The following is a 24818-nucleotide window of genomic DNA, read 5'->3' on the forward strand; positions in this document are numbered from 1 at the left end:
GATCAAGGAGTGAGAGAGAGAAAATAGGTCTGGGGGATGGGGTTTGAGCCTCTGGATCCAGCCAGACCTGAAGCCAGAAGACCTACGTGTAGACTTTTCTACTGTATGAAATCTGACATTCTCTTTCTGGATTAAGCCAACTTAAGCTGCAACTCAGAGAGTCTTGATGGATAGTTGACTTGATGCTGGCAAGGTGAGTCCCTGCACAGGGATGCCTAAGCCACGGGGAGACTACCATAGTCAGCTGCGAGCTCTTTCTTGTCCTATGTTCAGCATAGCCCAGATGAGTTCTCACCAGGAACAGGTATACACAGTCATAAACTGACAGGGTTAATCATAGGCCCGTTGTGCTCTGAAAGCTTTGTCAGAACAGGCACACATCCTTTGTCCCCAACCACACTCTGCTAGCAGGTCGCAGCATGGTCCCCAGTGAACGTGCTGATTGTCCGGCTGATTGAGGGAAGCACAGCCTTCCTCACCACTCACCGGCCGCCTGCACACTCTCCTGCCATCCTGGTCTTGTCAATGTCACTCCACCGACCCAGTTTCCAAGATAGAAGCCATCCTCCTCACTCTCTTCGATGAGATCCAGCCGCTTGCTGCTTTTCCATCTCCACCTCCACCTGCTTAGCTCAGACCTCAGCCTTTCTTAGGAGGAAGCCATATGGCTCTGGATCTGACACCTCGCCACGGTGGCCTCTGTTCCTTACCTGTGAAATGGGGATGGGACACTACACTCAAAATGTGAAATGTCTCCAAGGATTTGGTTGCCAGGAGAATATAATGGCCCTTTGAGTGCTCAACTAAGATATTAATCTGTAAAAAGGAGCAGAAGAAAGATACAAAGTCACCTTCAAGAGGCCGTGTCCCAGAAACCTTAGACATCACCTCCTGAATGCACATGAAGGCCAGGTCCATCAGAAGAGGGCTGTGGCAGCCAATAGGAGCACAGAAAATGGGGTGGCCCAGAGACTTGCTTTTCTGTGGCATGGCTGGACTGCCTTATGGGCCTCAGTTGTGAACAAGAACACAGTAGAGCCTGACGCTACTGGCTCCTCCCGCAATGCGTAAAAGCTCTGGCTTCCTGTGTTTGCTAGCCAACGGGGAGAGAACGTGCTGGACAGGCAGCACAACTGTTTGCAATGAGTAAGCTGGCATTTGGGCTTTGTTCATCATCCTTGTGAGCTGTGAGTCAGCATCCTGGAGCCTGTCAAGTCTGGCTATCAGTGACACTGTGTTTCTGGTTTGCAGAGCTTGGTTAGGCCCTGACCCCAGGTTCTCAAGGTCAGGAGTGTATCAGTGTAACCTAAGGGCCCCACGCCTCGAGATTCTGATTGATGAGGTCAGGTGGGACCAGGCCCTCCTACTGAACAGCTCCTCAGGGAGGCCTGGCTGAGACGCAGGGCCTGCGCCCAGCTACCGCACCTCCCCTGCCTGCCTGTGGCCCCCTCGTCTGCCTCCTTTGAGCCTCTTGGCTGGGTGTTGCTCATTGGCTTTCGTGTTCACTTGAGTAATTTACACGGAGCTCGTTTTAATTCTCCTGAGACCCCCTGTAGGCTTTCATGAAATTAAACACTCAACAACAGACATGAAAGAAGGAAAAATGGCCTCTGTATTTGGAAGTTGTGAACAAAAAGAAAACAGAACTGCTGGCAATTGTTCTTCCTCTGAGTCTTCTGCTTCTGGCTCGGTAGTTGGATCTTGGACCACTGGGGCTTTGCTTCCAGGACGGGGTGACTTAGGGTAGATGTCATGGCCTTCTGGGGGGCCAGGATTTGACCGAAATGACCACTATTCCAGCTACGTGGCTTTTTGATACTGGAAAGGCTGTGAGTTGGCTCTCTAAGGATTTCTAAATGACTAAGGCTGAGCACAGAAGCAGCATCCCAAAATCCTGTGCACCAGCTTTGGGGGTGAGTCCTCCTCTGCTTCGTCTCCCAAGACTTCTGGACCAGGAGTAGGTTTCGTTCATTTGGCGCCTCCGAGGAGACAAGCGGAGAAGGCAAATTCTATTTACTACAGGGTCTGTGTACAAGTATGGTGACTGTAGAAAGCAGAACACCTCTCTAGCTAGGCTCTGTTGACCTGGACAAAATAATCTCTAATCCATGATACCTCCTGAGCCTAAGTATACTCACTATTGGAATGGCGGACATCGTTCACGTGGCCTCACTTCTGTTGCTTGCTTTGCTCTCTAAATCTCTGCTGTCACCTTCGCCTCGCTCACTCTTTGCAGTTAACTTCTCTTCCTGCTTTGCAGAGGAAATAGATGTTAGATGGGGGCATCAACCTCTTCCTACATAAATTGTAAACGTAAAGACACTGTCTGCCCCCTTGACCTTGTTTCGTGGGCCTCTGACTGACCAAGGCTAACAGAATCACGTGTTCCTTAAGGGTGACACTCATTGCTCTATCTTCAAAGCCATTCCCATGTATATCTGCATCTTGTCCACATTGACAATATGGAGTTCTTTTATTTATTTACTTTTTTTGAGATGCAGTCTCCCATTGTCACTCGGGCTGGAGTGCAGTGGCACGATTCTGGCTCACTGTGATCTCCGCCTCCCGGGTTCAAGCCCGCCTCAGCCTCCCAAGTAGCTGGGATTACAGGTGCCTACCACCATGCCCAGCTAATCTTTTGTATTTTTTTTTTTAGTAGAAACGGGGTTTCACTATGTTGGCCAGGATGGTCTCAAACTCCTGACCTCATGATCCGCCCACCTCGGCTTCCCAAAGTGCTGGGATTACAAGCATGAGCCACTGCGCTTGGCCTACAATGGAGTTCTTTCTTACCCTTCCTTTGCAGCTCACCCACTAGATTCTGCCTTATCACTCCCCTCCCAACTCACAGTCAGACTTATTGAGAGAATGAGCCACACTCTCCTGCCACACAGTTCTCCATCCATTTCGACAGGGTTTCTGCCTATACTCTTCCCAAGTTGCTCTGACCATGTCGCCAGTGCCCTCCATGTTCCCACACCTGGGGATACTTCAGTCCCTGCTTTACTCAAACTTGCAGAAACATTTGACATCCTTAGCAGTTCCCTCCTGCAAAACCTCTTTCCTTGGTTTTCATGACACTGAATTATCTCGATTTTCTTATCTCTCCTCCTCCTTTTTAGTCTGGGAATAGCCTCTCTCTGCCTGTTTCTTATCTCAGTGATTTCTGAGGTGTCTAAAATTCATCCAGTGTGGTTGCTAGAATGCAGGTCAGATCTCAGGCCCAATACTTCGTATCAGTACATCATGACTTCTCTTGACTGCTTAGAGTAAAATGTGAGAAGAGAGAAGCAAATTAAATATAGAATTTATAATCAAAAGGGAAGCATAACTTAAAGAGTTGGAGAATTCTCAGCCTGTAACACGTGAGAAAATGTGTTCCGGAGAGAACATCTACAGTGTGGCTAAGCGGCTGTTTGATAAGATTAGTAAGGACAGAAGGAAGCCAGATGCTATGCATCAGGACACTGAGAGAATGGCCCTAAAGGCGTTTTGGAGATCTTCAGGGCTGCCACACCCAGAGTGCAGGAGCCTTGAAGGTGGTAGAACTGCTTCAAGTGAGGGGCTCAGTGTGCCTGTGGGACCTTGGGCTTGCTGCCCAGAGCCACCTCCAATTTTGGCTTCATACTTCTGGGACAGTGCTCTTTAGCCACCCCAGGTGGGGCTCAAGTGTGGCTCAAGTGGGTCCTGGTGCAGCTTGGGCTGCCACTTAGAGGGCACAGGCTGTCAACGTTGGTGGTGTCCACCTGGTGCCAAGTCTGCAAGCGTGCTAAGTGAAAGACCTGGGGGACATGGTTACTTCCACTTAGATTTCAAAGGCATCACTGGAGAGCCTTGGAGCCCAAGCAGAGAACCGCCACAGTGGTGGAGCTGCCACCTAGCACTCCCACAAAAGCAATGCCTCATGGAGCTGTGGAGGCAGGGTCACCCTGAGACCTCACACTGGTGGAGCCACTAGCATGTGACTTCAACCTGGGAGAGCCACAGGCATGTGACTCCAACCTGAGAGAGCCGTGGTGTGGGCTGCACACAGCAAAGCCATGCGGGGAGGGCTGCTGGGAGCCCCAGAGGCCCAACCCCTGCCTCACTGTGTCTGGAAGGTGGGACGTGGAGTCAAAAAAGATTCTTCTCAAGCGTCAAGATTTAATGTTGTTTGCCTTGCTGGGTTTTGGACTTACTTGGGACCTGTTGCTCCTCTCTCTTTTTCCTGTTGTTCCCTTTCGGAATGGGAACAGCTATCCTATGCCTGTGCCACCATTGTATTTTGGAAGCACATAACTTGTTCAGTTTCATATAGAGGACAGTTTGCCACGAGATGAATCACACCTTTGGGTCTCACATGTATCTGATTTAGATGATATTTAGATGAGATTTAGGGCTTTAGACTTTTGAGTTGATGCTGGAAGGAGCTAAGCATTTTGGGGCAATTGAGATGGAATGGATGTATTTTGCGTGTGAGAAGAACATGAGATTTGAGGGGTCGGGGCAGAATGTTAAGGTTTGAATGTATGTGTTCCTCTAAAATTTGTATGTTGAAATCTAAGACCCAATGTGATAGTGTTAAGAGGTGAGGCTTTTAGAAGGTGGTAAGTCCTAAGCGCCACCCTCATAAATGAGATTAGTGTCCTTTTAAAAGGAGGCACCTTCTTGGGAGCAGAAATGATCAGCCCTTACCAGACAGCAGATCTGATGCTATGATGTTGAACATCCCAGCCTCCAGAGCTGTGAGGAATACATTTGTGTCCTTATCAATTACCCAGTCCCAACAATTTTATTGTTGAAGTGTGAATGAACTGAGACAAGTCCACTTTCTATCTCCAGCCCAGCCATTGCTCCTGGGCATCAGAACCACATATCCAACTACATGCAATGTACCTTCATGAGGATGTGCCAGGCAGTGGAAACATTCAGAGCAGAACTTCTCATCATCTCCACACTTGCTGTCCCATTTTCCTCTTCCCTGTGACTGGCACCATAACCCAACACTTATGTAAGGAAGAAACCTCAACTCCTCCTTTCCCAATGCCTCTGCCAAAGACCCAACCAATCTTCAAGTCCTGCACATTCTAACTCCTACATAGGTCTGAAGTTCCCAGTCACTCTTCACTCCCACTGTTCCCACCCTATCTAGGGCCCCCTAAATTTTCTCCTAGATGGGTCTCTTCCTGGGCTTTCTGCCTCTACGTGTGCCTTCTTCCACTATTTTCCACATGGTGACTTAGGGACAGTTTCAGTCTGACCTTGTCACTCCCCTCCATTCAGGCCTTTAGTAGTGTCCTGTTACCTCTGTTTGGACAAAATCCACGCCTTAGCCAGGCATACAAAGCCTTCCATGGCTCCCCTTCTGTCTCCAGGTATTTATCCTCCAGGAAGATCAAATAGCTCCTCCACTAGCCTGGTTCAGCACCAGGGCTAGGCAGAAAAGTCAAATGATTGTAGCACAGTTTTTTAAGTTTCTGTCATTGAGACAAAATAAAAAGGGTCAGATTGTCAAGTCGGATTCATAAGAATCAGAGATCTCACCCAGTACTAAGCCGAACTAATAACTGCAAGGATACAAATAATTGTGAGGCACAGGTAAAGCGTGAAGTCTGAACTGCAATACAGCTCCCAGGACTTTTTTTTTTTTTTTTTTTTTTTTTTGCCACATTAGGCTGTGCCCTGGCCCGGATTTATCACTAGGGGTCTCTGTGTGCTACGTGCAAGCCATCCTTCCTGAAAGGGGAGTTATTTTGGTCCTGAAACATCTTCTCTTTTTTCTCTGATAGTTTCATAGCTTGCACAATATTTTCCAGGGAGCCATCTGCCATAAATCCATAGGTTCCAGGTTTGTTTACCATGAGCGGTTTTAGGCAGATAGGGCACGGCTGGCTGAAAGCATTCCATAGATAAGAGGACTTCTGCTCCAACATCGTTAGTGTGCTTGCCAGAGGCTCTGTCCCTGGAAGGATGATGAGGGGATTTGATGGGGTCATCTTTCTGTCTTGCCCCGGGTGTCCCTCCTGTAGGTAGAGAAGGGACTGCAGACATGCAGCTGACCCTCTCCTTTCCCGTCCTGCTCTGCCCACCTCCCACATGCTGCTGTTTCCAGAGCTCCAAGCTCGGCCTCTTCCCTTCTTGCTCTCCATGGGTGCCAGCTCTGTGGGTCACCTCCTCCACGGCAGCTTCCTTTCTCTAGACACAGAGTCTCCCAAAGCTACCTTGTTCACCCTTGACTTTCAGACTCACAGATTCCCTGCTTGCTGCTGCCTTAATGCCCTCCAGTCCTCAGACAAGCCCATTGGGTCCCTTCTTCCTTTCAGGGCAATGACGCGCACACCTACCCGGTTCTCATGAAACCCTGAATCACCTCTGTCCTGCCGCTGGCTAGCTCCTTGTCCTGAAGTAAGTCAGAGAGAAAAACCTCTCTGATCGTCAGTTCCTACACATGTAAGATGGGGATAATAGCCATCTCTGCTCACAGAGCTGTTGTAGGATTAAATGAGATGATGCTGCTAAGAGCTTACGGCAGTGGCTGGCACACCGTAAGTGCTCAGTAGTTATTGGAAGTCTTTGGTTCCCCTGCCATTCCCATGGCTACTCATTACCGCATGTTACAAGTTCTAACTTCTTCCTGAGGCCCCCTTTCCATTTTCACCATCCTCTTCTCACCTCTGGCTTCACCCCTGACAACAGCCTTGGAACCGGCCGCCTCTGTGCAGCTCTGTCTGATCTCCCCTCTTCTCTGTAGCCAGAAAAATCCTTCTCCATGATGCGTCTGATGATGTTACTGCCTTTGAAGACTACGTCGCTCTTGGGAGAATTCCAAACTCCTTAAAGTGGTTTAGGAGGCTGCCTATGATCTGACCGCTACCTGTCTCCTTGCAACTTCCCACCTCTAATGCTGACCACTGGGTGTGCTGACCTTTCAGTTCTTCTGACTCGCAGGATTGGGCAGAGCTATCCCCACCACCTGGAGCACTCTCTTCCTTACTCTCCAGCCCTCCAACTCTCTCCCATGCTTTTCCATACTCGCTCTGCCTTTCCCCTATCAGAGCACTTCCTGGCTGCATGGACGTGCCGGGTTGTATGCCTGGACCCCTTGTGGAACTGTAAGCTTCAGGAGGGCAGGGCTCTGGCTCACAGTTGTATCCCCAGCACTTAGAACAGTGCCTAGCAGACAGTAGGTCCCCAATAGCAAATGATCTGAGTCAGTGAATGAGTGGGCAAGATGAAAGGGGGTGGGCTGGGGAGCAAGAGGGAAGTCTTGAGTCTGGGGTTTCTGGCTTGAATGAAATTGAGTTGGGCAATCTTCAGGCGGGACTCCTTGTCGGGATCATTGTTTTAATGAGCTCTGCGGAGTGGAAGGGCCTGTGTGAGTGTGGCAGTGGGCACTGCAGATCAGGCCTCTTGAAATAGGTCTGTGATTTGACAATTAGCATGGGAGATGAATCTCCTTCCCTGCCCCGTCCTCAGCTGCCCTCACAGCCTAGCAGGGTTGGGGCAGAGCATGCGCCCTGCCTCGGGGGGTGGCCATGGTGTAGGTGGGCTTCACAAAGTTTCTTCCTTTAATGTTATCTTGGGTTCTGCATCGGACAGAGATTTCACCTAAGTCTTCGAATCCTGCAACAAACTAGTGCTATAACCCTTGTGGCTGGCTGGTTTCTGTCCTGTTTCATGTGGCCTGTCCCTAAGAGCCCCTTGTCGGGGATAGTTTGGGCTGTGGGTGGATGGGGTATTCCTTGCAGCTGTCTGCCGGAAGCTACTTGCCACTGCTCAGGAGTTCCTAGGCTGTAGTGCCCACTAGGGAGCCATGAAGGTGAAAAGTCCCCCTTTCTTAAAGCCAGCCTCTGCCTTCCTCCCAAATCAAGCGCAACTTGCAGCTGTGATGACCTTTTAATTGGTCTATATTGAAGGGTCTGGAGGAAGGAGAGGTCGGGAAAGGGTGGAATCAGGCCTTGTGCCTTGCTTGGGCATCTTGCCCCCTTGACCTGCAGAGGGGTGAGAGGGCATTGCCTGGGTCCTGTAGCTGCATGGAGGCTCCTTGTATCTTTGGAGGGTCTCCTGAGTTACTCCACCCTGCAGAGTAATGAGGTTTCTCTCCTCCTATTCCTGCATCTTGCAAATTCTGTTGTCATCTGCTAACAGTCATTGGCTTTCCTCTGCCCATTTTCTGCTGGCTCTGCAGAGGGAGTCTTGAGTCTTCTCTGAGGAGAGGTGAGGCTGGAGAGTGCTGGGGAGCAGGGAGTACAGAGGCTCACACTCCAGGCTAGGGCTGATTTCTCCTGAACCATCGGCAATCAAATCCGTCTTACGGTGGTGAGAATTAATTCCTTCTCAAACTCCCCTTCAGATAGGTGAGAAATCTGTGTGCCTCCTATTAACATAATTGTGACCCCATTTCTTGTGAAATGACAGCCCTGGTCTGATTATGCTCAGGGAGCATCCCCAGCCTGTGCCCAGGGCTGCGTGACGAAAGCTTCATCACATTAACTGGCAAATGAACAGTCCACACTGTCTCTGTAATCTGTAGACAATAGCCATGTTTTATCCTAGCCACAGGATGGGGTCAAGAAGAAATTCCTGCGTAGCCCACCACAGCTAGTTAAGTATATGCCCAGCAGCGTTTAAAATGAGGGGAGGAGGAGCTTTGCACAGGCATGGCTGGAAGGACAGTGGGCTTGGAGCTGGGGGGCCTGGGCCCAGCCTGCCATTTGCTAACTGTGCTGTTGGGATCAAATCCCTTCCTCGCAAAGACAGCAGAGGGCTGGTCCTTTAGATCTGAGACTTGCTCATTTTAGGCTATCATGGAGTACAGCCTTAGAAGCTATAAACTGGGTTCCCATTTTCTGTGTTGGAGGAAGAGTCTAGAAAGTTCTCTGGAAGACAGAGTTAAGAAGCCAAATCAGTGGTTGGATAAAGGCCCTCCCTCAATATATGACACTGCAGAAGGCACCAGAAGAGCTCTCCTCCCTGGAGGCAAGGCAGTGGGCTGAGCTCAAAGCCTAGCCTGGCCATATGTCTAGTTGGAGGCCCGTGGAGGGCATCTGGGACTGGGGATGAGACAGCATGTCTGTTTCCTTGTTGAGTCATTCTAGCTCATCCAATATCTATCGAGCACCTCTGATGACCAAGGTGGTATGAGAGGGTGGAGAGAAGTCTGTAGTCAAGGGAGCTCCATGTGCACCCACTTAATCACTAACTGGCACCGGCCTGCACAAATGGCTCCTCATCCCAGCGATGTGGCCATGCACCCTACATGCCTCATCCTGCGAGGATGAATGAGGCAGTGTTTCTGACACAGAATGGGACTCCCCCCATATCTGTCCCCTGCCCTCTCTCTGTATGCACAGCAACATTTGAGACATCACAGAGGACACTGAGGCCATTCAGAAAATGCCACTGTCTTTAAGTACAAACAGGCCCATGGCAGGGCAGCTGGTGTGTGCCCAGAAATGCCATTGCTGCAGAGTAGGAAGTACAGGGCCCCACGGCCTGGGGACTCAGAGGAGTAAGAGTCCTGAACAGAAAGAGTTTCACGGATGGTGCTGAGTTGAGGCTGGAGTGGCTTGACACTTGAAGGAGAAGGAGAGAAGATCATTTTGGGGCAGAGAACAGTTTGGGTCAATGCATGGGTGCACAGAAGCTCAGAAAAGAAAGCAAGCTTGTGTGGTGGGGTGTGTTCAGAACACTCCATACAAGATGGTATTTCTTTGTAGGCACATGGAGGGAGGGGTGTTTGGGTCACAATGATTTGAATGTTGGGGAACATGGATGACATATGGGGGAGCTAGTCTCAGCTCTCCACTTATGGTGCAGCGTGTTGGGGCAGCCTTTTCTTCCCGGTCATTCTCCAGGACCAGACACTATTATTCAGTTTCCCTTAGCTCTTATGCAGCAGGAGAACTGCGCTGACTTGGGGCTAGAATAGTTGTCCTTTTGTGACGTAGTTAACCACCCACGCACCAGCCTTCCCACGCCCTCTCTCTGTCTATTGTTCTCCATAGGGCGTCTCTTCATCCCCGCACCACGTGTTCACTGCTTTCTGTTCCCCACACGAGAATCTCAGCTCTGGGAGGGTGGGGACCTCACTGCTGGGTTTGCTACTCTACCCCCAGCCCTTAGAGGTTTGCAGCAACCAGTGGGCTTTTGATGCATATCCGAAGAATCAATGTGTGAATGGCAGTTGGATGGATGGTTCCTTGATCGCCTGTCATGGGGCAGATTCATGTGGCAAGATGTCAAGTAATTCATCCAAGCCAGAATTCACATTCATTCAAGACCTTGCAATGCCCAAGGGTAGATAGTAAATATTGTAGGATGCCTAAAGCTCCCAAGAAGATGATAAAAATGACCCTGGAGTTATGCTAAGGGCCACCCTGGCAGGCTGCCCCGTCCTGTGCTTCCTGAGAATCGTGGTTTGTTGTGGTGTGTTGAGTGCCATGATGATGGCAGGGTTGAACTGGATGGTGATGATAAACTATCACAAAGGGAGAATGGGTTTTTCAGAGAGCCTTGGTTCAAATGAAGTCTTTCGAAATAAAACGGAAAGGAGTACACTCTTTTCCCATGGTGTTGGTAGGTGTTAAGATGTGTTAGTCCATTTGCATTGGTATCTGAGGCTGGGTAATTTATAAAGAAAAGAGGTTCTTCAGTCTGTACTGCATGACACTGGCCTCTGCTCCTGCTGAGGACTTAGGAAGCTTCCAATCATGGTGGAAGGTGGAAGGGACCCAGGGTATCACATGGCAAGAGGAAGCAAGGGAGAAGAGGGGTGCCAGGCTCCTTTAAACACACCAGCTCTCTCTTGAACTAATACATTGAGAACACTCTTTACCTTGAAGATAGCACCAAACCATTCACAAGGGCTCCACCCCTATGGTCCAAACACCTCCCACTAGGCCCATCTCCAACACTGCAGAATCACATTTCAGCATGAGATTCAGAGGAGACGAACATCCAAAGCATATCATATGTCAGTAACATTTCCTGAACTTCAGCCAACAGCAGGACTGATTGCTGTCCTCTGTTACCCAGGTCTCCGTGAGACCAGAGATATTAAGAGGAGGAAGGATCCTGATAGAAAATGCCACATAGAATCAGTGCTTATGAATAGACATCCAATTTCCCACCCGTACCAAGTGTCTGGGCCCTCTCTGTGGATAGCCTTCCCCCTTACTTCCTGAGGCTATGGGAGCCTTTGCTTGGTGTCCAGCCCCATGCTATGCCCTGAGGTGGGCTTGGGGGTCTCTGCTGCCAGGAGTTCACAGGTAGTTAGGGAGGTAAGGCACAAACTAGTTCAAGACAGGTAGAGGAGCAGGATGGGGCAGCAGGAGGGAGCATGGTTAGGGTGAGAGGACACAGAGGCTGACTCCTCAATGCAATTGCAGAGACTCAAGATTTAGAGCAAATTTCTAAAGCTGCTTCAGACTGTGAGCTTCTTCACAGGTGAGGGAAGAAGAGAATTCCAAGCAGAGAAAACAGCAAGTAGAAAGGTGAAAAGGCAGTGTGTGTGCATATGTGTGTGCATGTGTGCCTGTGTATTGTGTGTGTGAGAACATGTGTGCATGTGGGCCTGGTGCACGCGAGCACATGCGTGTGTGTGTGTGTCCATGAGTGAACTGATGAAGTTTCTGGACAGTGACATGAGGGAGGCGGGTAGGAGGAGGGAGGAGGCAAGAGGAGAAGGAGCTGGTGAAGGAAGTGAGGTCCAGGCTGCGAAGGCCTTGCATTTCCCTGGATATGGCAGGAGGCCCCTGAAGGATTTAGGTAAGGGCTGGTGTGATCAGTTCTATCTCAGAAAAACATTCCTGGTAGCAGGGGAAAGAATAGATCAGGGGATGAGGCCAGAGGCAGGGTCACTCACTAGCAGGCTGTTGGAAGAAGCCAGAAGAAGGGGTAGCAGAAGCCCCATCAAGGCTGTGGCACTGAGGATATGGACAGGGGATGGCTGGAATGGCAAGAGCCTGGTGATCGATCAACTGGTGTGTAAAGAGAGGGCCTCTGGGGAGAAAAGAGTCCAGGACACTCCAGAATATCTAGCCTGCTGGCAGGGAGGTTATGGGTAGAGACATTACCCAGGATGGGGTCCCTGGAGGAGACCTAGTCCCAGGGCAGGGCAGGGACAATTGGCAGCCTGGGCAGGTGGGAGGCGAAATCACTGTGTGGTATTTAGGTGTCCTGTTCTGGGCCTGACCCAGGTTTGCTTGGTAAAGCCCACTTCTGAGCTCTTTCCTCTTCCCCTTTTCCTTTCTGTTTTCATTCCCTTCCTCCCTGGTATAGTTTCCCATTCTCCCCCTTTCCCCTTCAGCAGAGATCTCAAGATAAACAGCTGGGGAAGAGGAGCTGTGGAAACGTCCAATCAGGGAAAGTTATTAATCCAGGATTGTAATTATGGTGTTGCCCTGTGTCTCTTGCATGGTAACAAGCCAGCCTCAACTGCTTGAGCTAAGAGTAAGTTCAGTGTTTCCTTCAAGCAGCACCGTGGACGGCTTCCTGCCAGAACCTTTAGAGCAAGTACCCAACACCCCTGGCCCAGGGTGTCTTCCCTAAGAGGGGACAATCTGTCTGCCCCTCACTATTTTCTCTAAATAGGTAAGACCGATGTGGCCAAGCACATGATTGGCAGCGAAGTGCACATCAACATGGCAGTCCCAGCATTCAGCAGCTGAGGTCAGCTGTTGAGCCAATGCATCTTATTTATCTGTCTAACTGGTACCATGACCTCTTCTGGGAGCCCTGGGCTGGAGTGGTGCCCTCACCTCTGGCATGGAAGAAGGAGCCCTGGCTCAGGGGACCTTTCTTTGAGCAACTGTTCTGTGCAGGGCTCTGGGCTCAGTGCTGAGGATGCAGCATGGATCAGATGGGGGCTCTCGGACCTCAATCATTTCTTTGGCCTGAGGTCATTGCAGCTCAGAGGAGGTGCCGTTGACCTTGACTGCAGTGAGTGGAGTGGGGAAGGTTAGGAAAACTTGCTTCTTGTATTGGTTGTTTCTAAGTTGCTTCCACTGCCTCCATTGGGCTTCTCAGCTCTCTCACCACCTGTGTAACAAAGTCTCTATGTTAAATTCCCTTTGTTTGAACTTTTGAGCGCAGTCTTGTGTATTTGACAGGATGCTGACTCATACAGGTGTTTGATGAGGGTGGAACACAGGAGGGAGAAAGATATAAAAGATGAGGATGTGTGGTAGGCAGACCAGCGTGATCCAGAGATGGCTACGCCTGAATTTCTGTGACCAGTAACTATGTTACCTTACATGGAAAAAGGGTTAAGGATCATTCAGTTAAGGATGTTGAAATGGGGAGATGAGAGTGCTTAGAAGGTGGCCAAATAGAAACAGCTGTGGTCTGAAGTTTCTTCCAATGAGATCAAGGCAGAAGGCAGGTGATTTCTGCATTTCCAGCTGAGGTACCCAGCTCATCTCATTGGGACTGGTTAGACAGTGGGAGCAGCCCACAGAGGGTAAGCTGAAGTGGGGTGAGGCATCGCCTTACCCGGGAAGTTTGAGAGGCCAGGGAACTCTCTCTCCTAGCCAAGGGAAGCTGTGAGAGACTTTGCCATGAGGGATGCGGCATTCTGGCCCACCTACTACGCTTTTCCCATGGTCTTCACAACCTGCAGACCAGGAGATTTTTTCGGGTGCCTATGCTATCAGGGCCCTGGGTTTCAAGCACAAAATTGGGCAGCTGTTTGGGCAGACACAGAGCTAGCTGCAGGAGATTTTCTTTATACCCCAGTGGCACCTAGAACGCCAGTGAGACAGAACTGTTCAATCCCCTGGAAAGGGGCTGAAGCCAGGGGGCCAAGTCGTCTAGCTCAGTGGATCCCACCGCCACGGAGCCCAGCAAGCTTAAATCCACTGACTTGAAATTCTCACTGCCAGCACATCTGTCTGAAGTAAACCTGGGACACTCAGGCTTGGTGGAGGGAGGGTCATCCACCATTACTGAGGCTTGAGTAGGCGGTTTTCCCCTCACAGTGTAAACAAAGCCATGGGGAAGTTCGAACTAGGCAGAGCCCACTGTAGCTTGGCAAAACTGTTGTAGCCAGATTGCCTCTCTGGATTCCTCCCCTCTGGGCAAGGGCATCTCTGAAAGAAAGGCAGAAGCTCCAGTCAGGGGCTTCTACATAAAACTCCCATCTCCCTGGGACAGAGCACCTGGGGGAAGGGTCAGCTGAGGGCACAGCTTCAGCAGACTTAAACGTTCCTGCCTGCCAGCTCTGAAGAGAGCAGCAGATCTACCAGAACAGTGCTTGAGCTCTGCTAAGGGACAGACTGCTTTCTCAAGTGAGTCCCTGACCCCCATGCCTCCTGATGGGGAGACACCTTTCAGCAGGGGTCGACAGACACCTCATACAGGAGAGCTCTGGCTGGCATCTGGTTGGTGCCTCTCTGGGATGAAGCTTCCAAGAGAAGGAACAGGTGGCAATCTTTGCTGTTCTGCAGCCTCTGCTGGTGATACAGGCAAACAGGATCTGGAGTGGACTCCAGCAAACCCCAGCAGACCTGTAGCAGAAGGGCCTGACTGTTAGAAGAAAAACTAAAAAAACAGAAGCAAAAAGGACATCAACATCAACAAAAAGTACACCCACACAGAAACCTCATTTGAAGGTCACCAACATCGAAGACCAAAGGTAGATAAATTCATGAAGATGAGGAAAAACTAGCACAAAAAGCCTGAAAATTCCAAAAACCAGAACACCTCTTCTCCTCCAAAGGATCACAACTTCTCACCAGGAAGGGAACAAAACTGGTTCAGAAGGTGGGTAATAACAAACTTTTCTGAGCTAAAGGAACATGTTCTAACCCAATGCAAGGAAGCTAAGAACATTGAAAAAAGGTTAGAGGAATTGCTAACTAGACTAACCAGTTTAGAGAAGAACATAAATGACCTGATGGAGCTGAAAAACACAGCAGGAGAACTTTGTGAAGCATACACTGTATCAATAGACAAATTGATCAAGCAGAAGCAAAGATATCAGAGATTAAAAATCAACTTAATGAAATAAAGCATGAAAACAAGATTAGAGAAAAAAGAATGAAAAGGAATGAACAAAGCCTCCAAGAAATATGGGACTTATGTGAAAAGACCAAACCTATATTTGATTGGTATACCTGAAAGTGACAAGCAGAATGGAACCAAGCTGGATAACACTCTTCAGGATATTATCCAGGAGAGCTTCCCCAACCTAGCAAGACAGGCTAACATTCAAATTCAGGAAATAAAGAGAACACCACAAAGATACTCCTTGAGAAGAGGAACTCCAAGACACATAATTGTCAGATTTACCAAGGTTGAAATGAAGGAAAAAATGTTAAGGGCAGCCAGAGAGAAAGGTCAGGCCGCAAAGGGAAGCCTATCAGATAAATAGTGGACCTTTCTGCAGAAACCCTACATGCCAGAAGACAGTGGGGGCCAATATTCAACATTCTTAAATAAAAGAATTTCAACCCAGAATTTCATATCCAGCCAAGTTTAGCTTCATAAGTGAAGGAGAAATAAAATCCTTTACAGACAAGCAAGTGCTGAGAGATTTTGTCACTACCAGGTCTGCCTTATAAGAGCTCCTTAAGAAGGCACTAAATATGGAAAGGAAAGAAAAAACTGGTACCAGCCACTGCAAAGACATACCAAATTGTAAAGACCATAGACACTATGAAGAAACCACATCAACTAAAGGGCAAAATAACCAGCTAGCAGCATAATGAAAGGATTAAATTCACAGATAACAATATTAACCTTAAAAGTAAACAGGCTAAATGCCCCAATTAAAAGACATAGAGTGGCAAATTGGATAAAGAATCAAGACCCTTCAGTGTGCTGTGTTCAGGAGACCCATTTCACATGCAAAGACATGCATTGGTTCAAAACAAAGGGATGGAGGAATATTTACCAAGAAAAAAAAAGCAGGGGTTGCAATCCTAGTCTCTGATAAAACAGACTTTAAAACAACAAAGATAAAAACAAAGAAGGGCATTACATAATGGTAAAGGGATCAATGCAACAAGAAGAGGTAATGATCCTAAATGTATATGTATCCAATACAGGAGCACCCAGATTCATAAAGGAAGTTCTTAGAGACTTACAAAGAGACTTAGACTTCCACACAATAATAGTGGGACACTTTAACACCCCACTGTCGAGATTAGATCAATAAGACAGAAAATTAACAAGGATATTCAGGACTTGAACTGAGCTCTGGACCAAGCGGACCTAATAGACATCTACAGAACTCTCCACCCCAAATCAACAGAATATACATTCTTCTCAGCACCACATCACACTTATTCTAAAATTGACCACATAATTGGAGGTAAAACACTCCTCAGCAAATGTAAAAGAATGGTAATCATAACAAACAGTCTCTCAGACCACAGTGTAATCAAATTAGAACTCAGGATTAAGAAACTCACTCAAAACTGCACAACTACATGGGAACTGAATAACGTGCTCCTGAATGACTACTAGGTAATTGACAAAATTAAAGCAGAAATAAAAAGTTTCTTTGAAACTAATGAGAACAAAGATACATGTACCAGAATCTCTGGGACACAGCTAAAGCAGTGTTTAGAGGGAAATTTGTAGCACTAAATGCCCACAGGAGAAAGCAGGAAATATCTAAAATCAACATCCTAACATCACAATGAAAAGAACTAGAGAAGCAAGAGCAAACAAATTTGAAACCTAGCAGAAGACAATAAGTAACTAAGATTAGAGCAGAAATGAAGGAGACAGAGACACAAAATCCTCTTCAAAAAACGAATGAATCCAGGAGCTGGTTTTTTGAAAAGATCAACAAAATAGATAGACCACTAGCCAGACTAACAAAGAAGAAAAGAGAGAAGAATCAAATAGACACAATAAGAAAAGATAAAGGGGATATCATCACTGATCCCACAGAAATGCAAACTACCACCAAGAGAGAATACTGTAAATACCTCTACACAAATAAACTAGAAAATTTAGAAGAAATGGATAAATTCCTGGATACATACACCCTCCCAAGACTAAACCAGGAAGAATTTGAATCCCTGAATAGACCTATAACAAGTTCTGAAACTGATGCAATAATTAATAGCCTACAAACCAAATAAAGCCCAGGACCAGATGGATTCACAGCCAAATTCCAGCAGAAGTACAAAGAGGAGCTGGTATGATTCCTTCTGAAACTATTCCAAACAATAGAAAAAGAGGGACTCCTCCCTAACTCATTTTATGAGGTCAGCATCATTCTAATACCCAAACCTGGCAGAGACACAACAACAACAAAAAAGAAAATTTCAGGCCAATATCCTGAAATTTTGTGAGGTGAAAAATCCTCGGTAAAATACTGGCAAACCAAATCCAGCAGCACATCAAAAAGCTTATCCACCAGAATCAAGTTGGCTTCATCCCTGGGATGCAAGGCTGGTTCAACATACACGAATCAATAAAAGTCATCTATCACATTAACAGAACCAATGAGAAAAAACACGTGATTATCTCAATAGATGTAGAAAAGATCTTCAATAAAATTCAACACCCCTTTCATGCTAAAAACTCTCAAACTAGGTATTGATGGAACGTATCTCAAAATAATAAGAGCTATTTATGACAGATCCACAGCCAATATCATACTGAATGGGCAAAAGCTGGAAGCATTCCCTTTGAAAACTGGCACAAGACAAGGATGCCCTCTCTCACCACTCCTATTCAAGATAGTATTGGAAGTTCTGGCTAGGACAATCAGGCAAGAAAGAAAGAAAGAGTATTCGAATAGGAAGAGAGGAAGTCAAATTGCCTCTGTTTGCAGATGACATGATTGTGTTTTTAGAAACCCCATCATCTCAGCCCAAAATCTCCTTAAGTTGATAAGCAACTTCAGCAAAGTCTCAGGATACAAAATCATTGTGCAAAAATCACAAGCATTTCTATACACCAACAATAGACAAGCAGAGAGCCAAATCATGAGTTAACTCTAATTCACAATTGCTGCAAAGAGAATAAAATACCTGAGAATACAACTTCCAAGGGATGTGAAGGAACTCTTCAAGGAGAACTACAAACCACTGCTTAAGGAAATAAGAGAGGATGCAAACAAATGGAAAAACATTCTATGCTCATGGATAGGAAGAATCAATATTTTGAAAATGTTGTCCAAAATAATGTAGAGATTCAATGCTATCCCCATCAAGCTACCATTGACTTTCTTCACAGAATTAGAGAAAACTACTTTAAATTTCTTATGGAACCAAACAAGAGCCAGTATACCCACAACAATCCTAAGCAAAAAGAACAAAGCTGGAGGCATCATGCTACCTGACTTGAAACCATACTACAAGGCTACAGTAACCAAAACAGCATGGTACTGGTACCAAAACAGATATATAGACCAATGGAACAGAACAGAGGCCTCAGAAATAATGCCACTTATCTACAACCATCTGATCTTTGACAAACCTGACAAATACAAGCAATGGGGAAAGAATTCCATATTTAATAAATTGTGCTGGGAAAACTGGCTAGCCATATGCAGAAAACTGAAACTAGACCCTTTCCTTACACCTTATCCAAACATTAACTCAAGATGAATTAAAGACTTAAATGTAAGACCTAAAACCATGAAAATCCTAGAAGAAAACCTAGGCAATACCATTCAGGACATAGGCGTGGACAAAACCTTCATGACTAAAACACCAAAAGCAATGGCAACAAAAGCCAAAATTGACAAATGAGACTTAGTTAAATTAAAGAGCTTCTTCACAGCAAAAGAAACTATCATCATAGTGAACAAGCAACCTACAGAAGGGGAGAAAAATTTTGCAAGCTACCCATCTGACAAAGGGCTAATATTCAGAATCTACAAAGAACTTAAACAAATTTACAAGAGAAAAGCAAACAACCCCATAAAAAGTGGGTGAAGGATATGAACAGACACTTCTCGAAAGAAGACATTTATGTAGCCAACAAACATATGAAAAAAAGCTCATCATCACTGGTCATTAGAGAAATGCAAATCAAAACCACAATAGATACCATCTCATGCCAGTTAGAATGATGATCATTATAAAGTCAGGAAACAACAGATCCTAGAGAGGATGTAGAGAAATAGGAATCCTTTTACACTGTTGGTGGGAGTGTAAGTTCAACCATTGTGGAAGACAGTGTGGCAATCCTTCAAGGATCTAGAATGAGAAATAATACTATTTGACCCAGCAATCCAATTACTGGGTATATACCCAAAGGATTATAAATCATTCTACCATAAAGGCACATATACAGGTATGTTTATTACAGCACTGTTCACAATAACAAAGACTTGGAACCAACCCAAATGCCTATCAATGATAGACTGAATAAAGAAAATGTGGTACATGTACACCATGGAATACTACACAGCCATAAAAAAGGATAAGTTCATTTCCTTTGCAGGGACATGAATGAAGCTGGAAACCATCATTCTCAGCAAACTTACACAGGAACAGAAAACCAAACACCGCATGTTCTCACCCATAAGTGGGATTTTAACAATGAGAACACATGGACAGAGGGAGACAAACATTACACACTGGGGCCTGTTGGGGAGTGGGAGGATAGAAGAGGGATAGCATTAGGAGAAACACCTAGTGTGCACGATGGGTTGATGGGTGCAGCAAACCACCATAGCATGTGTATACTTATGGAACAAACCTGCACGTTCAGCACATGTATACTGGCACTTAAAATTATAATAATAATAAAAGAAATGGGAAGATTATCCTGGGTCATCTGGATGGGCCTAATGTAATCATAAATGTCCTTATAAGAGAATAGCAGAAGAGAGTCAGAGAGAGATGGGACAATGGAAGCACAGGTTGGAGAGATGTGATTACTGACTTGAAAATGGAGGAAGGGCCATGAGGCAAGAAATGTGGGCAGCCTCGAGATGCTGAAAAAGGCAACAGAACAGATTCTCCCCTAGAGCCTCCAGAAGGAGTGCAGCCCTGCCAACACCTTGTTGTTAGTTCAGTGAAACTCATTCAGACTTCTGATCTCCAGAATTGTAAGATAATAGGTTTGTGTTGTATTCAGCCACTAAGTCTGTGGTATGTTGTTAATAGCAGCATTGGAATCTAATGCCAGGGGCCAGATTTCAGGATGCCATAAGCCAGGCCAAGGGTTTGGATTTTGTTCTGTAGGGCTCAAGGCTTATCACTACTTAGGAGTCTGTGTATGTTAAGCACATGAGCTTAGATTATGAGGGTTTGAATATCACTCTTACCCATAACCAGCTTTCTCAAAGCTGCAGCATTTTTAGCTCCAAAAGTAGGGAATCATAGTTCTCATCTCACTGGGCTAGCATAAGGATTAAATGAGATGACGCCTATAAGGTGTTTAGCCTGGTATAGGCCAGGAAAGTCATTGTTACTTTCACTTGCTTGGCAACCTTGGGTGATATAATGCCTCATTTGGAGGCTTTGATCATGGCATCTGCCAAAGGAAGGTATAGCAAGGCCCCAAACCCACTTGCCCCCAGGAATAGTGAATTTTGTGATATGATTATATTAGTCAGTTTTCACGCTGCTGATAAAGACACACCCAAGACTGGGTAATTTATAAAGAAAAAAAGTTTAATAAACTCACAGTTCCACATGGCTGGGGAGGCCTCACAATCATGGTGAAAGGCAAAAGTCACGTCTTACATGGTGGCAGACAAGAGAGAAAAGAGAACCAAGTGAAAGAGGTTTCCCCTTATAAAACCCTCAGATCTCATCGGACTTATTTCACCACCACAGGAACAATATGAAGGAAACTGCCCCCAGGATTTAATTCTCTCCCACTGGGTCCTTCCCACAACACATGGGAATTATGGAAGCTACAATTCAAGATGAGATTTAGGTGGGGACACAGCCAAACCATATCAATGATGAATGGGAAAAGAATGGAAGAGTGTGCCTCTATTGGCCTGGCATGGGGCTCTCTGCCCACCCATAGGGGGAGCAGGTACCTGTTCACCCTGGCCACCTATCCCCTGCTACCCTCAGGCCCCCCACAGGCATGCCTGAGTCCCTGTGCCCCTTATGGGCTGTATTCATTTCTGGCCCCTGCACTAAGCTCCAGGCATAAGCTATTTTAGTTACAAATTCCTTGAAATGCTACACCTTCCCTGACCACCCGGACAGAGACCTCCCCAGGCCCAGCTGTCAAGTATCGATTTCCCCTTTAAATATTACTGCAGCCCAGGAGCATGTATGGATTAATTGACGAGGCTAGGCTTGTACCTGCACACTTCATTAACAGCTGCTACTAATTAGTGGAGTAGTCATTAAGAGACCTACTGGGGTTTTGAGGATAATAGTTTTATTTATTTTTTTCCATGACTCTTAAGCATACAATAAATTGGGGAGTGAAATGCCACGGTCCCAGGTTAGGATGGGAGTCACAAGGTAGCCTGTGCTCTGGATCTGCCCTAAGAACACAACAGAAACAAGGACATCACCATGGTGGCACCTAGAGTTAAGAGGCCCTTCAGGTCATCTGATCTACCCTATGTGGCTACTGTGGCTGGGACTGGGACAGGGCAGGGCCTCATTCTCAAGGTCATACAGGGACAGGGAGGCAGAGCTGGGATAAGCACCCAGGGCTGCTGGCCTTGTTGCTGGCCAGGGCTCTGTTTGCTAAATGCGGACTTTGCCTCATGCATTTGGAGAGCCCAGTGAGGGACGATAGACCAAGCTCATGGCCACATCCTCTACTTGCCCCAATCTTACCCTCTTTTCCCAAGAGGGTGCTGCTCGCCCTTTCCCATTTCTGGGCCTTCTCCCATCCCATCCACATCACTCTATCCTTCCCTCTCCCGCGGTAGTCCTGCTATGCCTTGCTCTTGGAAGGCTGAATGCACAGTAGTAAAGAGGACCAAGCACAGGGATGGCATGGAGAGAGCGGGTTCTCGGCAGATGGCGGTGCCCATGCCTCTGTGCTCCTTAGGGAGGCGGTCTGTGGGCAAACCATTGGGCTTTCCTCAGGCTGACCTGCAGCATTCACTGAGAGCACACTAAGAGACTTTACAGCAAAGGAATAGAGCCTTGACTTACTATTTCCTTCTTGTTTTACAGATAATGACAGTAATTTGCACCACTAGCCTTCCCTGAAAGCTTACGACTTCTCAGGAAGTGCTGTTCTAAAAGGGCTTCACAGGTATTCATTCAATTCATCCTCCTGACAATCCTGTGAGACAGGTGTTTTTGTTATGATTCCTATTTCAAAAAGCAGAAGTGAATACAGTAAGTTGCCTGTGGCTACACAGCATGTTGGAGGTAGAGATGAACCCGGCGTTCTAGCTCACAGTCCAAGCCCTTAGCCACAGAACTCCCTGACCCCTTAGAGAGGTCGATATCCTGGCGAAGGGAAACCCCTGATTCCCAGTGTGGGCTGTGTGGGTGGCAGCTGTGTTGGTGCCACAGGTCATGTCTTCTGGACATCTGTGGATTTATCCAGGGTGGGCACTTGAAGCAAAGACTGTCCACACTATGTGATTTGAGTGGTCAGGCTCAAAACTGCAGGCTCGGCCAATCTGAGTTCAATCTGGGGAAAGGTGCAGAAGAAGTTGAGCCTGGAGGTGGGGAGAGTCGGTGAGCTTGACTTAGGGCTGGAGACTCATCAGGATAACCAGCTCTGAGTGATTGGAGGAAGCCAGCTGGCTGAGAAAGGAGATCAAAAAGTGCATGAATGCCATGAGAGAGACCTCAGTCCTGGAAGGGCAGCTCTCTCCACGCTCTCACAGTGCTGGCTCCCATGGAGTTGGGCTGTTCCTGGCCTCCTGTTTAGGTATTCTGATGAGAATGTGCTTTATATTGAACTATAGCTGCCCCCTGATTTACCATGGGGCCATGTCCTAATAAAACCATGGTAAGCTGAAAATACACTTACCATTTTTGACAACCAAGTAGTCAAAAATGCACTTTTGGGCTGTGCAGGTGGCTTATACCTGTAATCTCAGCGCTTCGGGAGGCTGAGTTGGGCAGATCACTTGAATCCAGGCGTTTGAGACCAGCCTGGACAACATGGTGAAACCCTGTCTCTATGAAAAATACAAAATTTAGCTGGGTGCGATGACACATGCCTATAGTCCCAGCTACTTGGGAGGCTGAGGTGGGAGGACTGCTTGAACCCAGGAGGTGGAAGTTGCAGTGAGCCAAGAAATGCCTGTGGACTCCAGCCTGGATGACAAAATGAGACACCATCTCAAAAAAAAAAAAAATGCACTTTTTACTTTCGATATTTTTGACTTTTGATGGGTTTATTGGGATGTAGCCTCATTGTAAGTTGTGGAGAAGACCGAACATGTATTGCTTTTGCACCATTGTAAAGTCAAAAAATCCAGAGTGGAACCATCATAAGTTGGGGACTGTCTGTAGTTTCTCTCTTTGAGTTTCTCTGGTTGAGCTAGCCGCCTCCCTCTTATAATTGTTGACATTAGAATTCTTCTGTTTGCAAGGAAGTTCTTCTGTTTGCAGCTCTATTGAGTAGCGTCAATGTGAGGTGGGGCTCAACCCCATTCATCTATCAAGGAAGGCTTCTGCACAAGAACAATATTATTTTTTAAAAATTTGTTTCAAAAAAATTTTTTTTGAGATGTAGTCTCACTCTGTCACCCAGGCTGGAGTGCAGTGGCATGATCTCGGCTCACTGCAACCTCTGCCTCCTGGGTTCAAGCGATTCTTGTGCCTCAGCCTCCCTAGTAGCTGGGACTATGGGCATGTGCCACCATGCCTGGCTAAATTTTGTATTTTTAGTAGAGACAGGGGTTTTGCCATGTTGGCCAGGCTGGTCTCTAACTCTTGACCTTAAGCAATCTGCCTGCCTCAGCCTCCCAAAGTGCTGGGATTACAGATGTGAACCACTGTGGGCAGCCTACGATATTCTTAAATATAACTGGGATGGATGGGTAAAGTACTCTGGACACAGTGCCCAGTTGGACATAAACATATGTACTAGTTAGGGTAAGGATAGGTTGCTGTATGACAATAATTCAGTGGCTTATGGAGGATTGAATTTTTTTTCTTTCTCACCGCACAGTTCTAAAGTGAATGGCCTGGGTTGGCAGGGCAGCACTGAGCCTCATAGCCATCTAGGGATTGGGGTCCTCCAAGCCTCTGCCCCACCATCCCTGAGACCCTTGGTGTGATCCCAGTGTTGGAAGAGGGAGGTGCCATGCCTAGTTCTGCCACAGCTGGAAGAGAGTATGGAGGGGTACCTGATGTCCCGTGTCATCTCCATTCCCCTTCTACTGGTGAGAACTTAGTACGTGGTCCCACCTTGCTGCAAAGGAGTCTGGGAAGTATAGACTTTATCAGGGTTGGCAAATGCTTTCTCTAAAGGGCTGGACAGGAAATAGCTTCAGCTTTGCGGGGCCATATACTCTCCACTGCAAGTACTCAATTCTGCCCTTGCAGCTTGAGGGACAGAGAGGCCACAGAGAATATGCAAATGAATGGGCATGGCTGTATTCCAATAACATTTTATTCATGAACACCTAAGTTTGAATGTAATGTCACTTTCATGTGTCATCAATATTATTCTTTTTTTCCAACCATTAAAAAATGCAAAAGCCAGGCCGGGCACAGTGGCTCAAGCCTGTAATCCCAGCACTTTGGGAGGCCAAGGCGGGTGGATCACAAGGTCAAGAGATCGAGACCATCCTGGTAAACAAGGCGAAACCTCGTCTCTACTAAAAATACAAAAATTAGCTGGGCATGATGGTGCATGCCTGTAGTCCCAGCTACTCGGGAGGCTGAGGCCGGAGAATTGCTTGAACCCAGGAGGCGGAGGTTGTGGTGAGACGAGATCGTGCCATTGCACTCCAGCCTGGGCAACAA

General features: G+C 47.0%; 2 long non-coding RNA genes across 2 annotated transcripts in view; both read left to right on the forward strand.

The window, feature by feature from the left end:
* LOC119466782 overlaps positions 1-24818 on the forward strand; it is a 156540-nt gene that overhangs the window by 74078 nt on the left and 57644 nt on the right. The window lies entirely within an intron of this gene.
* LOC108281313 overlaps positions 12429-24818 on the forward strand; it is a 20111-nt gene continuing 7721 nt past the window's right edge. The window contains exon 1 of the long non-coding RNA XR_001815942.2: positions 12429-12573. This is a non-coding gene — a long non-coding RNA (uncharacterized LOC108281313). The remainder of the gene's footprint in view (positions 12574-24818) is intronic.

This window comes from Cebus imitator, unplaced genomic scaffold (genome assembly GCF_001604975.1).
Source record: "Cebus imitator isolate Cc_AM_T3 unplaced genomic scaffold, Cebus_imitator-1.0 Scaffold11, whole genome shotgun sequence".
NCBI classification, from domain to species: domain Eukaryota; kingdom Metazoa; phylum Chordata; class Mammalia; order Primates; family Cebidae; genus Cebus; species Cebus imitator.